At 44.3% G+C, this 18,229-nt stretch overlaps 1 protein-coding gene across 1 annotated transcript in view; it reads right to left on the reverse strand.

Annotated features, from left to right (window-relative positions):
* The window catches only part of LOC311127688 (tyrosine-protein kinase CSK), a 36,901-nt gene extending 19,270 nt beyond the window's left edge, over window positions 1–17,631 (reverse strand). Inside the window, exon 1 of the mRNA XM_084159559.1 lies at window positions 17,465–17,631. The gene's annotated coding sequence lies outside the window, so the exon portion shown is untranslated. The remainder of the gene's footprint in view (window positions 1–17,464) is intronic.
* Between the last annotated feature and the right edge of the window lie 598 nt (window positions 17,632–18,229).

Genomic DNA, 18,229 nt, shown 5'->3' on the forward strand with positions numbered 1-18,229 from the left:
GGGAAAGGGCAGTGTGGAGTGCAATAGAGATTGCATCATCTGTGGATCTGTTGGGGCGGTATGGAAATTGGAGTGGGTCTAGGGTTTCTGGGATAATGCTGTTGATGTGAGCCATGACCAGCCTTTCAAAGCACTTCATGGCTACAGACGTCAGTGCTACGGGTCGGTAGTCATTTAGGCAGGTTATCTTAGAGTCCTTGGGCACGGGGACTATGGTGGTCTGCTTGAAACATGTTGGTATTACAGACTCAGTCAGGGACATGTTGAAAATGTCAGTGAAGACACTTGCCAGTTGGTCAGCACATGCTCGGAGTACACGTCCTGGTAATCCGTCTGGCCCTGCGGCCTTGTGAATGTTGACCTGCTTAAAAGTCTTACTCACATCGGCTACGGAGAGCGTGATCACATAGTCATCCGGAACAGCTGGTGCTCTCATGCATGCTTCAGTGTTGCTTGCCTCGAAGCGAGCATAGAAGTGGTTTAGCTCGTCTGGTAGGCTTGTGTCACTGGGCAGCTGTTATATACTAAGCAGACCAAATTATTTGGTCCTTTAATAACCTGCTGTATGTAAAATAGTGTGTTCTATAGCTTGGAAAATAAATAAAATGTGACTCTGGATGACAACAATGTTTTCCTAAAGAAGTTAAATCCGCTTCGTGCTTTGTTTCCTTGCCACAATACTAATGATATCGAAACACTGGTATCATCCCGGCCCTAGTTGTAACCATATTAGCGTTATAGTAATCAAACTAGAACTTACGTGTTAGTAATCCCACAGTCAAATCCAAGTGTACAATCAGACAGTACAGTGTACAACAAGCAGTTTAGCAGTTACACAATAAATAAGTTGCAGTGTTGGATAGCCTTAGCCACCTAGCGAACATAAATAGCATTCCTCTCTGAGTCAGGTTGTTAAGTAGCTTAAATTAAAACTGCATTAGTAAGTAAATTAAAAGGTAAACTAAGAAAAATATATAGCTAGCTCTCCCTCTCTGCCGCTTCTACTTAATTTGAAGAAATGAATTTGTTCAAAACTGTTCAACTATCATCTTTCTCTGAGTCAACTCTCACCACACTTTATGCACTGCAGTGCTAGATAGCTGTAGCGTATGCTTTCAGTACTAGATTAATTCTCTGATCCTTTGATTGGATGGACAAGATGTTAATTCATACTGCAAGAGCTCTGATAGGTCGGACGACTTCCTCCAGAAGTCATCATAATTACTGTGCAAGTCTATGGAAGGGAGTGAGAACCATGAGCCTACAATTTTTTTTGTTTTAGTCAATGTACCCAGAGGAGGATGGAAAATAGCTGTCCTCCAGCTACACCATGGTGCTACCATAGCGGATGCTGTTGAGGCTACTGTAGAACTTCATTGCAAAACAGTGCGTTTTAAACAGTAATTTGGTGACATGTTGATGTTATGTTGGAAGGAGTTTCATGGTAGGCTCAGAGGTTGCAGGTGTGTTGGTGTGTGCTGGGCCTGTAGCACAGAGTTGGTATTTTCTGGCAGCAAAGAAAGGGACGGGGTGAAATGAGGAAATGTGACCTACTGACTATGCAAATACAAAGCAACAGCTCACACATTCACAGCTCAGTGGAGTGGTCTGATGTTGACGAGACAACAAGTGCATAACTGTCCACAACAGATGACTCAATAGTTTAGTTTTGAATGTGCAAAATTCTTTACACTATTAATTAGCCTAACCACACCAAAATCATAACCACATGTGATGATTCATGCAAAAGATATAACCTAGAACATATAGGTCAACTATGAAACATGATGTCATTGCATAGAGTATGGAAATCACAAGTGCTATGCACACAAGTGAGATATCATTAGTCTCTCTGCACAGAGGCATAGTGTAAACAATCCTATGTGACCAGGACAGTGAGTCCAGTGTTGTGACTTGTGTCCTCACAGCATCTACTTTCTACAGCCTAACTGAGTGAGGAGAACTGAACATGGACCCTCCCTTGCAGAGCGGAGTGCACAGTGGAAGTTTGAGGCATTGTGCCCTGTTAGGATTGTTGGCAGTTCTAAAGCAGAGCCCTGACAGACAGTATCAGGGGCTAACCTGCTCCAGTGAGCTGCAGTCAGACACAAGGCCCAGGCCTGGCTGTCGTGGTGTTGTCTACTGCCTCCCTCCTACAGTCCCTAGCAGCAGGAACCAGGAAGTGGGCTGCAATTAGTGCTAGCGCAGTGAGACACGATGTGCCCTGAGATAGAGCAGCCTGGATCCCTGAGTCTAATAAGCCCTTCTGTTCTTTTCATCTGTCTGCCCTAACCCTGTGTCCCGATGCCCCAGCAGCACTGCAGAGCAGAAATAACAGACAAATGGCACAACATGGGCTCATGAGTCACATGATACTTCCACGACGGGACCAGGTCAGCACCCCTAGCACAGAGCAGACAGACACAGGTGACTCCGAATATCTCACATGGCACATTCTCTGGCAAAACACTTACATGCTGTCCCTATTAAACCACGGTGCTGGCAAGCTTCCCTCATGCTAGGTGTTTGCAAGTCGCTCTGGATAAGAGCGTCTGCTAAATGACGTAAATGTAAATGTGTTTGTCAAAGTCTACATAAGGCACACACTATACTTACAATTGGGTTAGTTTCGGTACAAAAATAGAATACACAAGCCTTTGATTGTGGGGAATACACAAAACAAAAAGTGGAACAAGTGCAACATTGCATTCTGAGAACAGAATTATTATATCTGAGTGAAGTGATCAGCCTAGATCTGGATTCCTCTGTTCAAGAGTCATGTGGAGCAGCTATAGGGAGAGAAAGAAAAAGACAGAAAAAAAGAGAGGAAAAAAAAAATAGGAGAGACAGGAAAAGAGAAAGAAAATAGAGGGAGAAAGAGAGAGGGAGGTACAGTGGGGGAAAAAAGTATTTAGTCAGCCACCAATTGTGCAAGTTCTCCCACTTAAAAAGATGAGAGAGGCCTGTAATTTTCATCATAGGTACACGTCAACTATGACAGACAAAATGAGAAAAATAAATCCAGAAAATCACATTGTAGGATTTTTAATGAATTTATTTGCAAATTATGGTGGAAAATAAGTATTTGGTCAATAACAAAAGTTTCTCAATACTTTGTTATATACCCTTTGTTGGCAATGACACAGGTCAAACGTTTTCTGTAAGTCTTCACAAGGTTTTCACACACTGTTGCTGGTATTTTGGCCCATTCCTCCATGCAGATCTCCTCTAGAGCAGTGATGTTTTGGGGCTGTCGCTGGGCAACACAGACTTTCAACTCCCTCCAAAGATGTTCTATGGGGTTGAGATCTGGAGACTGGCTAGGCCACTCCATGACCTTGAAATGCTTCTTACGAAGCCACTCCTTCGTTGCCCGGGCGGTGTGTTTGGGATCATTGTCATGCTGAAAGACCCAGCCACGTTTCATCTTCAATGCCCTTGCTGATGGAAGGAGGTTTTCACTCAAAATCTCATGATACATGGCCCCATTCATTCTTTCCTTTACACGGATCAGTCGTCCTGGTCCCTTTGCAGAAAAACAGCCCCAAAGCATGATGTTTCCACCCCCATGCTTCACAGTAGGTATGGTGTTCTTTGGATGCAACTCAGCATTCTTTGTCCTCCAAACACGACGAGTTGAGTTTTTATCAAAAAGTTCTATTTTGGTTTCATCTGACCATATGACATTCTCCCAATCCTCTTCTGGATCATCCAAATGCACTCTAGCAAACTTCAGACGGGCCTGGACATGTACTGGCTTAAGCAGGGGGACACGTCTGGCACTGCAGGATTTGAGTCCCTGGCGGCGTAGTGTGTTACTGATGGTAGGCTTTGTTACTTTGGTCCCAGCTCTCTGCAGGTCATTCACTAGGTCCCCCCCGTGTGGTTCTGGGATTTTTGCTCACCGTTCTTGTGATCATTTTGACCCCACGGGGTGAGATCTTGCGTGGAGCCCCAGATCGAGGGAGTATATCAGTGGTCTTGTATGTCTTCCATTTCCTAATAATTGCTCCCACAGTTGATTTCTTCAAACCAAGCTGCTTACCTATTGCAGATTCAGTCTTCCCAGCCTGGTGCAGGTCTACAATTTTGTTTCTGGTGTCCTTTGACAGCTCTTTGGTCTTGGCCATAGTGGAGTTTGGAGTGTGACTGTTTGAGGTTGTGGACAGGTGTCTTTTATACTGATAACAAGTTCAAACAGGTGCCATTAATACAGGTAACGAGTGGAGGACAGAGGAGCCTCTTAAAGAAGAAGTTACAGGTCTGTGAGAGCCAGAAATCTTGCTTGTTTGTAGGTGACCAAATACTTATTTTCCACCATAATTTGCAAATAAATTCATAAAAAATCCTACAATGTGATTTTCTGGATTTTTTTCCCTCAATTTGTCTGTCATAGTTGACGTGTACCTATGATGAAAATTACAGGCCTCTCTCATCTTTTTAAGTGGGAGAACTTGCACAATTGGTGGCTGACTAAATACTTTGTTTCCCCACTGTATGTGGGCATCCCTCCGTAGCGCTCCCCTCCACCTCATTAAACAGAGCCTGGCTCTACCATCTGCTGCACGCCACCTTTTATCTAGCGCTGCTTCTCTCCGTTTTTAGACATGGTCCGTTCTTCACAGTCCCACTGAAACGGCTGGACCCATCTGTTGTTTATCTTGTTCTCCTACTCTTCGTTTCAGGGGGACAGACAGATGAACAACAACAGGCTGACTACATGTGAGAGGAGAGAGAGCTCGTGTTCAACTTCCCCCTGAGGTCCTGACCTGACCCCTTCAGTCCTCAGCCCAACTGTCAGCCTGGATCTCATCTAGAACCAGCAGTACCAGGTATTCCAAGTCCATACAAATACTCACTATTAGACCTTCACCATATTACCATTAAAAAAGGCCCAATGCAGCCATTTTGATCTAAATATCAAATCATTTCTGGATAACATTACGTTTTCAAACAAAATGGTCAAAAAGAAACTAAAATAGCTACTTAGCTAAGAGCAATTTCTCAAGCAAGAATTTTGCTAGGACTGTCTGGGAGTATTCTGAGAGGGGAGGGAAAACAGAAAACTAGCTGTTATTGGCAGAGGTTTGGAACGCTTTCTTATTGATCCATTAACTACTTTACCGCCTGGTGATGTCACCAGGCAGGCCAAAACTCCATCCCACAAAAACTGGCAGAAATTTACATTTAGGTCATTTAGCAGACGCTCTTATCCAGAGCGACTTACAGTTAGTGAATGCATAATTTTTATTTTTCAGCTGGAAAGGGAGGGGGGGGGGGGGGGGGGGGGGGGTTGTGAAGCAGCATGGAGGCAGAGGGGAGGAATGCATGCTAAGGAGGAGAGGAGGGGAGTGGGTGACGAAGGAGTTCCTTGAACAGAGACAAATCGAGGCAGAAGGAGCTTGAGCCATGAACAGGGATTTGGGAGGCTGAGTGTGACTGCTCAATCCTGACAGCAAGGTACCGGCACTAGTAGCCAAATAGACTGCTGCAGTGTCTTAAACACGCAGAGAAGCAGTCTGTCTGCCTGCCTGCCTACATCAATGTGCCTCATTGCACTGCACAGCTCCCCCCTCAGTCTACAGGAGAAGCAGGAGTAATAGGCGACAAAGAGCCTCATTACACACAGCAATGAGAGGGTTCAGCAGAGCAGGGTCCTGGTACAAAAAGGCAAATCATTCATCTCCAACTGACAGACTCTGTGGCAGGGGAGAGTGAGAAGGAGGGAGAGTGACAGGAAGGACAGAGAGGAGAGGGGGAGAGTGTGACAGGGAAGACAGAGGAGGGGGAGAGAACAGAGGAGAGTTAGGGAGATGGACATAGAGAAGAGAGGTTGCGGGGTTAAGGCCTGTCCTGTGCTGCTGTGGTAAAGGCTTCAGGGCTGACTAGGGCTGAAAGGAGAGGTGCTCCCTGCTGCAGTGACAGTGAGTCATTTACATTTTAGTAATTTAGCAGACACACTTATCCAGAGCAACTTACAGTAGTGAGTGCATACATTTTCATACTTTACCGTACTGGTCCCCTGTGGGAGTTGTTTCACTCTGACACTAAACATGAATAATGGAGCCACACCCCCGCGGCCATCGGACCCTACTGTACACCAGCCAGCACAGCGAATAAATCACACACACAGCTAGCCTGCGAATAATGAATCCCTAACCACAGACTTCCATTAGCACCCTCCACAGTGACACAAATGTACACTCAGAGAGTGGAGTTGAATTCTATTTCTCATATATCCTCTTTAAAGATATAGGCTCCTGATGAGATAAAATAAGGCAATTGTGGTAGGCTACAATACATTTCATATCTTCTGATATAATCTCTGTGAGACAAAGATAAATGTCAATAAAGATATTCAACAAATGAAAAGGCAGAATGAACAAACATCCTTCGTTGTAATGAAGGCAACGCATTCTTGATAGGGAAATTAAAATGGTCACATGGTGCAGACATTAGGGTTTAGTGAGTGCAAGACTGCAAGTCCTCGAGCTCCAGGTCAGGGCACTGTGTGCTGAAGTGTGTTTGATCTCCTCCTCTAGTCTCCACATATGGCCTAGATTCACATAGCCCACATCAAGTCACATCACACTCACCATACACAGTCTCACACAGCCAGAAAGACGCACACAAAGATGTAGCCAGAACACACTCGAGCATCATATGCTTTTGTGTTGAGTTATTTTCTTAACACCGACTTTGTATGAGCGGAGTAGTGAAGAGCTCATCTCAGAGGCAAACCATTCATTATTACTGATATAAAAAATCCTTCTCTCAATTACATTATAATACCACACGGGTCTGCATGCAGTCTCCCTCTCACACAGAGGTGCCAAGACATGTGTGGCGTCTTCATTAGAATCTCAAACAACCAACATTAGGAAATACATTTAACAGAATGAGGGCAAGAAAGCAAGCAGATGCCTCAATGCTCAAGGGTGTGAAGACACAAGTAGGGTTGGAGAGAACTTAAAACATGCCCAACAGTGGTAAAATGAAAGCCATGGTATCCTACTCCCACTGACTGCATTATAAAGAGTTGCAGGCAGAATTGAGCCCATTAAGACAGAAGAAGGGCTGAGAAATGGGGTGTGTGCAGCACAAAGAGGCCTCTTTTTGTCTGACCTGCATAAAAAGAGGCCATCAGAGATAAGGTGTGTGTGTGTGTGAGACAGAGAATCAATGAGATCATAGGCCTAGTGAGAGATGCTCAGAGAGGATTTCTGCAAAGTAAACAGCAAATGTTTGCAGAGGCAGCAGTTGCAGGCAGCCAGGCAGCCCTGTGGAGCAGAGAGAACAGGCCAACAGGCTCTGTTTATGACCGTACAATAGCCTAACATACTGAGGGTGAAGATAACCTCATGCACAAACATTGGTCCAGACTTAACAAACTTAACATAAACACGTACAGGCCATTGGCATTTCCATGTCTATGATGGAACCATGGCTTCAGACTTCTGTTAGCTATGTGCTTTGCAATGCATGACAGCGCAAGACAAAGCATTGCACTGCGGTTAGATGGTATATCTCTACTGCTCTCTCCTCTCTTTTCAATGCAGACACATAGCACATTAGACTACCTGTTGATGCAGGTCCATGTAGAGTGGTGCAATGTGTAAAGGGCAGCCATACTAAAGGTCTATAGGGCCAGAGAGCAGGGGTGTATTCACTAGGAACCAAACGGAAGTAAACAGAATAAAACGGGGAGGGCACTTACCTGAATTTGCTGAATAGAAACTCTAGTTTTCGTTGCAAAACGTTTTCAACTGTTTGGACTAATGATAACACCCCAGCCACGTCAGGCCCAGCAGAGGTCAAAGTCCAGAGACAAGAGCCATGGAGCGGGAGCAAAGAGTAGCATCGCATGACAGAGGTTAGGGTGCTGGTAACCCTAGCTTACACAAATGTAGGATCTATTTAGGATAACCCTAAATCACAATATTGATCCATAGAGATAGATAAGTGAAAGGGATCTGGGTACATCCCACTGCGAGGACCTCTAATGTACCATTCCATCTGAAACCATTCAACTACCCAACTACCTCATCCCTATATTGTTATTTATTTTGCTCTTTTGCACCCCAGTATCTCTATTTGCACATAATCTCTTGCACATCTAGCATTCCAGTTTTAATACTAATTGTAATTATTTTGCACTATAGCCTATTTATTGCCTTACCTCCATAACTTGCTACATTTGCACACACTGTATATATATTTTCTGTTGTATTTTTTGACTTTATGTTTTTTACCCCATATGTAACTCTGTGTTGTTGTTTTTAATCGCACTGCTTTGCTTTATCTTGGCCAGGTCGCAGTTGTAAATGAGAACTTGTTCTCAACTGGCTTACCTGGTTAAATAAAGGTGAAATAAAATAAATAAAAAATAAAAACTAGGCTACATGAAGGCAAGAGCTACTTCTAAAGCATGAAACACACAGAATCTCACTGCCGATAGACTGCCAATTGGTACTTATGACACCGTTCCTTCTCTTGCTAGAACCAAAGCGGTACCTGCTGCGTGCCGACCCGATAGCGACGAACCTACCGATTCTACTCGTTGACTTTGAGCCAATCAAAGAGCACAAAACCCCACGTGGGGGAGCAAACAACAAAAAAAGGGGGAGGGGGTACATTTTCTCCATCTACAGATGAGCCAGTCACACTTCATATGCAATGTAGGCTATAGGATGGTAGTTAGCTAAGCGCACAGATGCAATGCACAAAACACTATCTACTTCCTCCAAGCTAGCTAACCACTGCTGCTAGTATTGACATAATTAAATCACAATGGATTAGCAAGTTTCCATTAAACGGCTGCCCGTGTTAGCTAGCTAAGGACACTGCACTGTTGTGCTTGCTAGCGAATATGCTAACGTTTGCTAGCTAGATAAACATTTGGCTATGGGCTGACACTGGCAGTATGAGACTATGGAGAGTGAATGAAATTGTTTCGTCTTCATCTTCCTAGGTCGTTATCTAGCTGTGACCATGTGGCTAGTATCAACAAGGGATTTCTACAAAATAGCAACATTAGCGCAGATAGCTTGGAATCTAGACCATAAACAATACGCACTGATAGGCATTGCCAAACAACGCTACTGCAACCTTCTGGTTTGGAGTATTTTAACAAGGCTGAGCTGCTGACCACTACCAAGGTCTTTGCTGTGTGAACACAAAAAATGGATTGACTGCTGACACTGTTCAGAGGTGCTAAGTACTGTCGGCAGGCAAACGTTTGACAATCCTACCAGTGTGTCTGAGCTTTTTAACATTTACTCAAACTCTACAGAGTCCCTGCCTCACCACAATGAGGTTAATGCTGCAAAACAAACCAACCAGGGTCAGAACATGCAGAATGACTGTCTGGCAGGCACATTATAACAGAGGAGTTGGTTGGGGAGAAACTGGCGATGGCAGGGGTTTGTTTTCCCCAAAGCTGACCCTGAGGCAAAGGCCTGGAGAGACACGGCAGCTAGGCAGCCTGTCAGCAGAATGCTGTGTGTGTGTGTAAAGAGCAGAGCAGCACTGTTCAGACTGGACATCAGCGCCCATCCCACCTAGGTGGCCTGTCAAATACCAGACATAAACCACAACAAGAGCAGTGTCTGACAGTCAGCTCACTTCCAGAAGCTACTATTTTTAGATACAGGAAACTGAATTGGCATACTCAAAATTGAAGATGTTCCAGGAGTTGAGTGTGAAGTAGTAACAATTACTGCAAATAGTAATTATAGCTATTTATGCAGTGTTAATGACACTGCTAGTTGACACACTCAGTAGCTACACTGCACCCCAGTCAAGGACTGAAGAGAGCTTTGAGAGAATTAAACTAGTGCTGCTTTTCTTAGTAATAAGTGTGATAACACAACATGGCTGTACTGTGGTATGCTTTCACAGAGAACATGACCAGTCCCCCCACCATAGCAGAGTAGTCTGAAAGATAGAGACTGCAGACAAGCACATCACTATTCATGCTCCTCCTTTAGTATCAATCAATAGCTGATGCAAGTTCCTCTTGTTTTCCAGAAACCGTTGTCATGTCTGAGCTCGTCTTGGTACATCCTGATTGGCCAGCTAGCCCTTGGATGAGGGCTGCCTTTGGCCTGATTGGACAGCTGTTGAGTCAAATGTGCTACATCATCAAGTTCAGAGGTGACTTGTAAGCTGATCAAATCCTTCTTGAAATCATATCAGGACAAATGGGCCTATCTGCTTTCAGGAAGTAAGCCTAGCCTATAACCTGCATTATCATCAAAGAGCTCAAAGAAGGTGTCAGATAAAACAGTTAAAATCTAGACTTTTGTAAGTGTCTACAGATCCATTGTTGAGAATTCCTGTCTTTGATGCTGGTTGTTATTTGAAGTTAGCTTGTACAAGTTGGACTAAATTCCATCAAACAGCAGATGAAAGTAGGAGATCGCTTCCCCACTGAGACAGATTTATAATCTAGGACTTATCCCGTGTTCCATACAAACAGGTCAGTCACGTCAACAACAACAGTATAGTTAGGCTATATGGGTCTACCCCCCACGGCCCCATCACAGTTACACAACCACCAACAATTTTCTCTCCCTTTCATTGAGGGCTCATAAAATCCAAAGTTAGCCATCTACCATAGAGCTGCTCCTAGGGAACGGCAGGGAAAGCAGGGGAAACCCCAGGCTAAAATACAGGACAGGCGAGCAGCATCTCTTCCCTGCAGTGACTTCACAACACTTCCTTCTAGCTAGGTGACCACAGGGCCAGAACAACCTCAGCCCTGTTCGACAAGACAATGAGGGTCACTTATTAATACCACATCTCCAACAGAAATAGAATGACTAAAACAGGCAAAGCCCCCCAGACCACAGCAATTTAACAAAACACTCAATATGGCTGAAGTGTAGGCTAGGCCTAGCTACTGACATGACATTTCTATCATATGCCCGCTCCCAGATCAAATCAAATTTGATTTGCCACATGTGCCGAATACAACAGGTGTAGACATTACAGTGAAATGCTTATTTACTATGGAGGACTAAAAGTGCCACAATTAAATAAATAAATACACCATTAAATAATTACTTAAATGTGTCATTAATTAATTAAAATTAGAATTAAATACATAAATGTGTTATTAAATGTGTCATTAATTAATTCAAATACCGATTCATTTTATGTAAAATACATATATAATAATTTCACTATTTACATTTACATTTCATGGTCCTGCGTTGGAGTGCTTCCTGAATTACTTAAAACTGTCAAACTGACCCATCAAAAGTTGGTAGGCGGAACCTAACGCCTGATTGGTTACCCTCTGCATCAAGCCAAGACAAATCAATTCCGGATAATGTCAGCAGGTCCTGCTTCTACATCCTCTGCTAAGTTTAAAATGTCTCTAACCAACTCCCTGGAAAGTTCACGGAGATCCTCCATTGTCTCTATCCAGGTTGGCCTACTCTACTTCAGACCAAAGCAATGGATCAGACTAGATTCGCGTTAGCCCCGCCCACTGACTTTGATGGGTCAGTTTGACAGTTTTAAGTAATTCATGAATCACTGCAATGCAGGATCATGAAATGTAAATGTAAATAGTGAAATAATTATATATGTATTTTACATAAAATGAATCGGTATTTGAATTAATTAATGATACATTTAATTACACATTTATGTATTTAATTCTAATTTTAATTAATTAATGACACATTTAAGTAATTATTTAATGGTGTATTTATTTATTTAATTGTGGCACTTTTAGTCCTCCATAATTTACAAGCCCTTAACCAACAATGCAGTTAAGAAAAATAAGTGTTAAGTAAAAAACAGATAAGTAAAAAAAGTTAAATAATTAAAGAGCAGCAGTAAAATAAAATAACAGTAGGGAGGCTATATACAGGGGGTACCGGCACAGTCAATGTGCGGGGGCACCGGTTAGTCGAGGTAATATGTACATGTGGGTAGAGTTAAAGTGACTATGCATAGATAATAAACAGTAGCAGCAGCGGGGTGGGACAATGCAAATAGTCCAGGTAGCCATGATTAGCTGTTCAGGAGTCTTATGGCTTAGGGATAGAAGCTGTTAAGAAGCCTTTTGGACCTAGACTTGGCACTCCGGTACCGCTTTCCGTGCGGTAGCAGAGAGAACAGTCTATGACTAGGGTGGCTGTAGTCTTTGACAATTTTTAGGCCCTTCCTTTGACACCGCCTGGTATAGAGGTCCTGGATGGCAGGAAACTTGGCCCCAGTGATGTACTGGGCCGTACGCACTACCCTCTGTAGTGACTTGCGGTCGGAGGCCGAGCAGTTTCCATACCAGGCGGTGATGCAACCAGTCAGGATGCTCTCGAAGGTGCAGCTGTAGAACTTTGAGGATCTGAGGACCCATGCCAAATCTTTTCAGCCTCCTGAGGGGGAATAGGCTTTGTTGTGCCCTCTTCACGACTGTCTTGGTGTGTTTGGACCATGATAGTTTGTTGGTGATGTTGACACCAAGGAACATGAAGCTCTCAACCTGTTCCACTACAGCCCCGTCGATGAGAATGGGGGCGTGCTCAGTCCTCTTTTTTTCCCTGTAGTCCACAATCATCTCCTTTGTCTTGATCACGTTGAGGGAGAGGTTGTTATCCTGGCACCACACGACCAGGTCTCTGACGTCCTCCCTATAGGCTGTCTCGTCGTTGTCAGTGATCAGGCCTACCACTGTTGTGTCGTCGGCAAACTTAATGATGGTGTTGGAGTCGTGCCTGGCCATGCAGTCATGGGTGAACAGGGAGTACAGGAGGGGACTGAGCATGCACCCCTGAGGGGCCCCCGTGTTGAGGATCAGCGTGTCAGATGTGTTTTTACCTACCCTTACCACCTGGGGGCGGCCCGTCAGGAAGTCCAGGATCCAGTTGCAGAGGGAGGTGTTTAGTCCCAGGGTCCTTAGCTTAGTGATGAGCTTTGAGGGCACTATGGTGTTGAACGCTGAGCTGTAGTCAATGAATAGCATTCTCATGTAGGTGTTCCTCTTGTCCAGGTGGGAAAGGGCAGTGTGGAGTGCAATAGTGATTGCATCATCTGTGGATCTGTTGGGGCGGTATGGAAATTGGAGAGGGTCTAGGGTTTCTGGGATAATGGTGTTGATGTGAGCCATGACCAGCCTTTCAAATGCCATGATCAGAGTTCATGATGCCAAACAAGGGTCAGTCCGTCATCCTGTCAGCCATTATCCTCATCAGGTTAACCAGTGTAATAGACAGTCAGGTTAGTCAGCCACAGCCAGCCCAGTATATAACAACAAAGTCTCTTGATGTGAGCTCTTCTGCATGGCTCTGTCTGGAGGAGGAAGTGATCTTCTGTTCCCATCGGCTCAACATTTATCTTTTGCTCATTAATTCAAATCAGCTCCCACAAACACAAAACCCTGACTGATGCCGTCCAAAGACCAACATTTGAATAATTAACCGTGGCCACCTGACGGTTCACACCACAGGGGGTTGTAATGGTTTTCTAAAGCAGGTTTGTGTCTTAAAACAGGCTGAAAACATAGGAGGGAAAGGCAACAAGGGATAGATAGCATTGAGTGACTGAACTTCAGTCACCTCTCCTATAAATCTGTCTACTATATTGAGCTGTGGAATGTCTCTCGGTGCTGTCTTTAAAGCATCACTTCCTGTTGAGAGTGATTACTGAGATAATAAAGGTTTAGGTTGCAGCAGCTCTCAGATATGGCAGGCAGTGCTGTTGTCGGCTTGTCAAGTTAACTCCCCTCACCTCTGGGCGCATTCTCACAATGTCAACGTACACACACTGAGGTTGACCTGTGAAGGCCACAGTTACTAAAAGTAGTGGTGTGAGTGTGATTCTTAGCCTGTGTACCTGTGAGTGTCTTATAACGGTAACCACATTCTACCAAAATCCGTGTAGGACCTTTTATAGAAGTCAAGAGGATGTGTGCTCTTACACACCCCCGCAAACACTCAATTACACAGTATGAACAAATAGCGGCTTAAGCGGTTATTCTAAATCAGGGTTTTTAGGTCAGATTGGTGTAAAATGATTCTCAGCAGGAAGTGAGTCTCTTACTGGGGCTCAGTGTGTGTGTGTGTGTCAGGCCAGCGGCTGTGCTCTCCTTAGAAGTGTGAGGGTCCCTGTGGCTGTCTGGCAGGCCCAGTCGCAGGAGATCCATGCCCCTCTCAAGGAGCTGCCTGCCTGGCCAGCCGCTGCACAGATGGAGATGCTCACCCACTGTGTTTGTGCCCGAGGCTGCCGTCACAATGCCCCCATTCTGCTGGACGGTAGGCAGGGCTGGAGGGGGCCTCGCCCTCCCTGTGGGCCCAAACACAACACTGCTCCTTCCTTCCACAGCTGCTGAACAGAGCGAGGGAGACAAGGGTGCAACAGAGGGAGAGGAGAGAGCAGGGCTAATATGGCTCTCTGCCACCTCCACTCCCATGTTACATAGAGACCACACAGTGCCAGGGTTGTTTTAATGACATGGAATAATATGAAGCTGAACGGCTACCAGGCCGGTATCTGTGAAATCTGCACACTGACTGCAGCGTGTGAAAATAATTAGTGCATTGTAGTACACTTGTGGTGGTGCTACTAAAACATGTTCTGATTGGATAACTTAAATTGATCCTAGCATGATCCAACACATACAGGTGGTGCAGCACGATGCCAGGGGACAGACTGCATCTCAACAAACACCATCTAGGCCTAGGCTACTTCTCTCGCCGTCTTACTGCTAGATATTCAAGAATGTTGCTTGAATGCATGCCCCTGAAGTGCCTTGTTGAATGAGACAGCAGGAGGTGTGGGGCAAAAATGTTTCCTTCTCAGCCCCAAACAACCCACACAGGCACCGCTCAGACACACGCAACAACTAACCAACTCCGTTATCTCAAAACTACATTGCTGCTCTAAAAACAACTTTGCCAAGCCAGCTTAACTGACTGTGATGATCAGAGGTAAAAGGGAATGAAAACAGGAACATCTAGGTACGCTAGTCTAGTGCCAACCAGATCATCTTAATACCATTTTCAATTGAGGACTACACACATCTACAAAAGAAATAGAACATGCATTCCAGAGAAAATAAAGAATACATTTGAGAGGAGGAAAATAAAAAAAAAGAATAGAAAGTGGCAATTGTTTAAATGTCAGGGTCTTTGGCCTGTTGGCCAGGCTTAAGATGTCTAATGAGAGACAGTGTGCAGCAGACAGAGAGCAGCAGCAGCCATTACCTCCCTTCCTGCTGAGTGTGTAAGCTGAGCTCTGAGATACTAAATACTTCATAGAGAGACAAGGGAGAGCAGAAATTAGCTCCAGCGGACACCTCTAGTCTTCTTCAGCCTGCCCTGCTCAGTGGCTAATGCAATCTACCATCAGTCAATCAAATCAGTCGATCAATACTGCAGAGTGAGCTATTGACAAAGAGCAGAGGAAGGGGTATTGGTGGTTTGGTGTGGTCGATGTATTCCGTACCTGCATTGGTCTGCCTCAGTAGATGGGGTATGAAAAAAAAGAAACGCTTGTCTCACTATCAAACCAAGGTGCATGAATAGTGGAGCATTTACATTTACGTCATTTAGCAGACGCTCTTATCCAGAGCGACTTACAAATAGAGCAAAGTGAAAGATAGACGAGTTGGTTGTTTAGGAACAAACAGAGGCGTGCTCAACTACGGGGCAAAACAGACAGGGTTGGCTTAGATTGTTGACATGTATATTTCGTGTCCAATGTTTATTGAAAAAAAGTAATACATTTACACAATGAGCACTTGTGGTCTCTCAAATATATTGTTACAGTTGTTGGTTCACTAGCAAGCGAATTTCAGCCATATTAGCACTGACATGAAATCAGGCAAAACACCTCAAAACAATACATGGTATCAATAACATGATGAAACGAGCCACTTACAATTCCCCAAATGGCAGTTTCTTGTCATTCTTGCTAGCAATCTGGCCATCCAGAATCACAACAACACACTGACTTCTGCCCCATGGAAGCACGCACATCATTTTCGTGAGGTTGTCAGCTAACCCGTCTATTCAGCAACTCTGGGTAGCACAATGGAAGTTCACTTGAAAAAATAGTTTATTTTTAAATAGTGCCTTTCGACAACTGCTTTTATCAGGGTATCAGCTTGCCTTTACAGATAGAGATGAGACCAGCCATGTCTTCACTCACTGCATCCCAATTCTACAGCCTACCCTTATGCCACAAGTGTGCACTTGTTCACTTACTTTGAGGAGAGTGCACAAGAGCACACTTTGGGATAATTGGGACACGGCCACTCACTCAGCCTCCATTCACCGGGTGGACACCCCAACATGGCAGTAGAAGGCCCATATCCCGAACATGTTGCAGTCTGGTTTACAAATACCTCAGGGGATAATGGATGCCAGGATCATCTCCTCCCACTATCTTGATAACAGATTTTTCTCATGGAAAACCCAAAGCTACAGTATCATACTACATTACACTTTGCATTTAATACCCAGATAGTGAAGATGGGGCATTTGTTGGGCAGAGAAGTGATTTTGTTCATTCCTCCTCAGTGATGTCCAAAATGTTCATGTGACATGCTACTGTCAGTGACACCCCCCCCCCAAAAAAAATGTTAAAAATATATATTCTGGTGGTCTCTCACATTCACAATATTATACTTTCAATGCATGTAAGCCTATAGCCTAACTAATACCACAAGAAGAGACAACCAAAACAACCAAATGCTAAATGCTCTAGCTTATGATTATCGCTACGGCTCATAATGACAAAGGCTGTAGCTAAGTGTGGCAACAGTGAGGTGAGGCTAAATTGTTTCAGACAGGCATGCCACAGTACGCGATAACATGGGGTTACATTGCAACATTTGTAACGATAGGGACAACAATGTTCTAAAACATGTTGACAGAGGTTTGATTACCACAACATCCACAATAAACGAATCACAAATTGACAGATATTAGCTTGGAACACAGAACAATATTGACACAACACAGTGCAACTCGATTGAGCTGTGCAATAGGATAGGCGATTAACAATACAATACAATCCAGGCATGCAGTAACACATTTTGCCTTGCGGACAGTAACATTCCCACTTCCTGCCTTCCTTGACGTTATTACTGAGCTGTCAGCGGACACAACAACACAGAAAACTCAGACAAACTACCCGTCAAATAACCCGTTGTTCCATCAATTGGCTGACCCTCCTCGTCGCGGCATCAGTCAGCCAATGTGACTGAACGAAGGAACGCGGAGGTCGCTAGTGTAGCTAGTTAGCTAATAGCATCGGTTAACTAGGTGGAGCCGTTTGTTGAGCCATTCAAAACAACTTGGAATTACATTTAGCTAATAGATGTAGCTATAACGGTGGTAAGAAAATCATTACAAAAATACATTTTCTTTCAAATTATTCGGTTCCTGTGCTGAGATGGTGTTGCAGCACAGCGCCAGAGACACTGCTTGAGTGTGCAACAACTCACCGTAAAATAACGCTTTATGTTGGTTGACCAGATGTCTTTACAACTTTACGTGGCAGACCATGAAGATGATGTCTGTTATTGCGAGCATCCAGTTTGTCTGCCGTAAAAAGAAGATATCCCAATTTGAGGTTTGGCCGCTCGCTCTATGCCGAGTTCGCACAGGCCTCGTAAAGGAAATGGATGGTCTCCCCCTCCTTCCAACTAGCAGCAGTACGCATGCGCTAATTTATTTGCAGCAACACACAAGGACATTTCAGCTGACTGAAGAAGTGTGAGCTCTGAGCACGACCTTGTGGTCAAACCAGTGATGTGGAAGCAAAAATAATATCTGCCTAACAAAATGCGGCCAAGTTGCAGTTTGCAGGAAAAAGATGTCGAGAGAGAAGAATACCTAATGCTATGGTCCTTCGCTACTGATATGCCATTAATTTACCATTTGAATGAAATGCCTGATCTTGCTAAATGTTCTCCTAGGCAGTATCAATTCTGATGACTTTCGCCACCTATTGCATGCATTCATCTCCAGGACTAAGCATAATTAAAAATGGCTGGGTTTCCCATTAGAAATGAAAAAAGCGAAACAGAGGCAAACTTTTTACATTGCCCAATCACCCCAGCACAGCACATAGGCTACCTTGTAGCTTCAGCAGGTTGTGGCTACTTAGAGCCATCTGGTGGACAACCTGTGAAAATGCATCCTCAGTACCCCACCATACAAATAATATGTGAACACAAACATGCGGAGTAGCCACATGTCCAGTTAAT

Source organism: Coregonus lavaretus, assembly GCF_964263955.1.
Source record: "Coregonus lavaretus genome assembly, chromosome: 4".
Lineage (NCBI taxonomy): Eukaryota > Metazoa > Chordata > Actinopteri > Salmoniformes > Salmonidae > Coregonus > Coregonus lavaretus.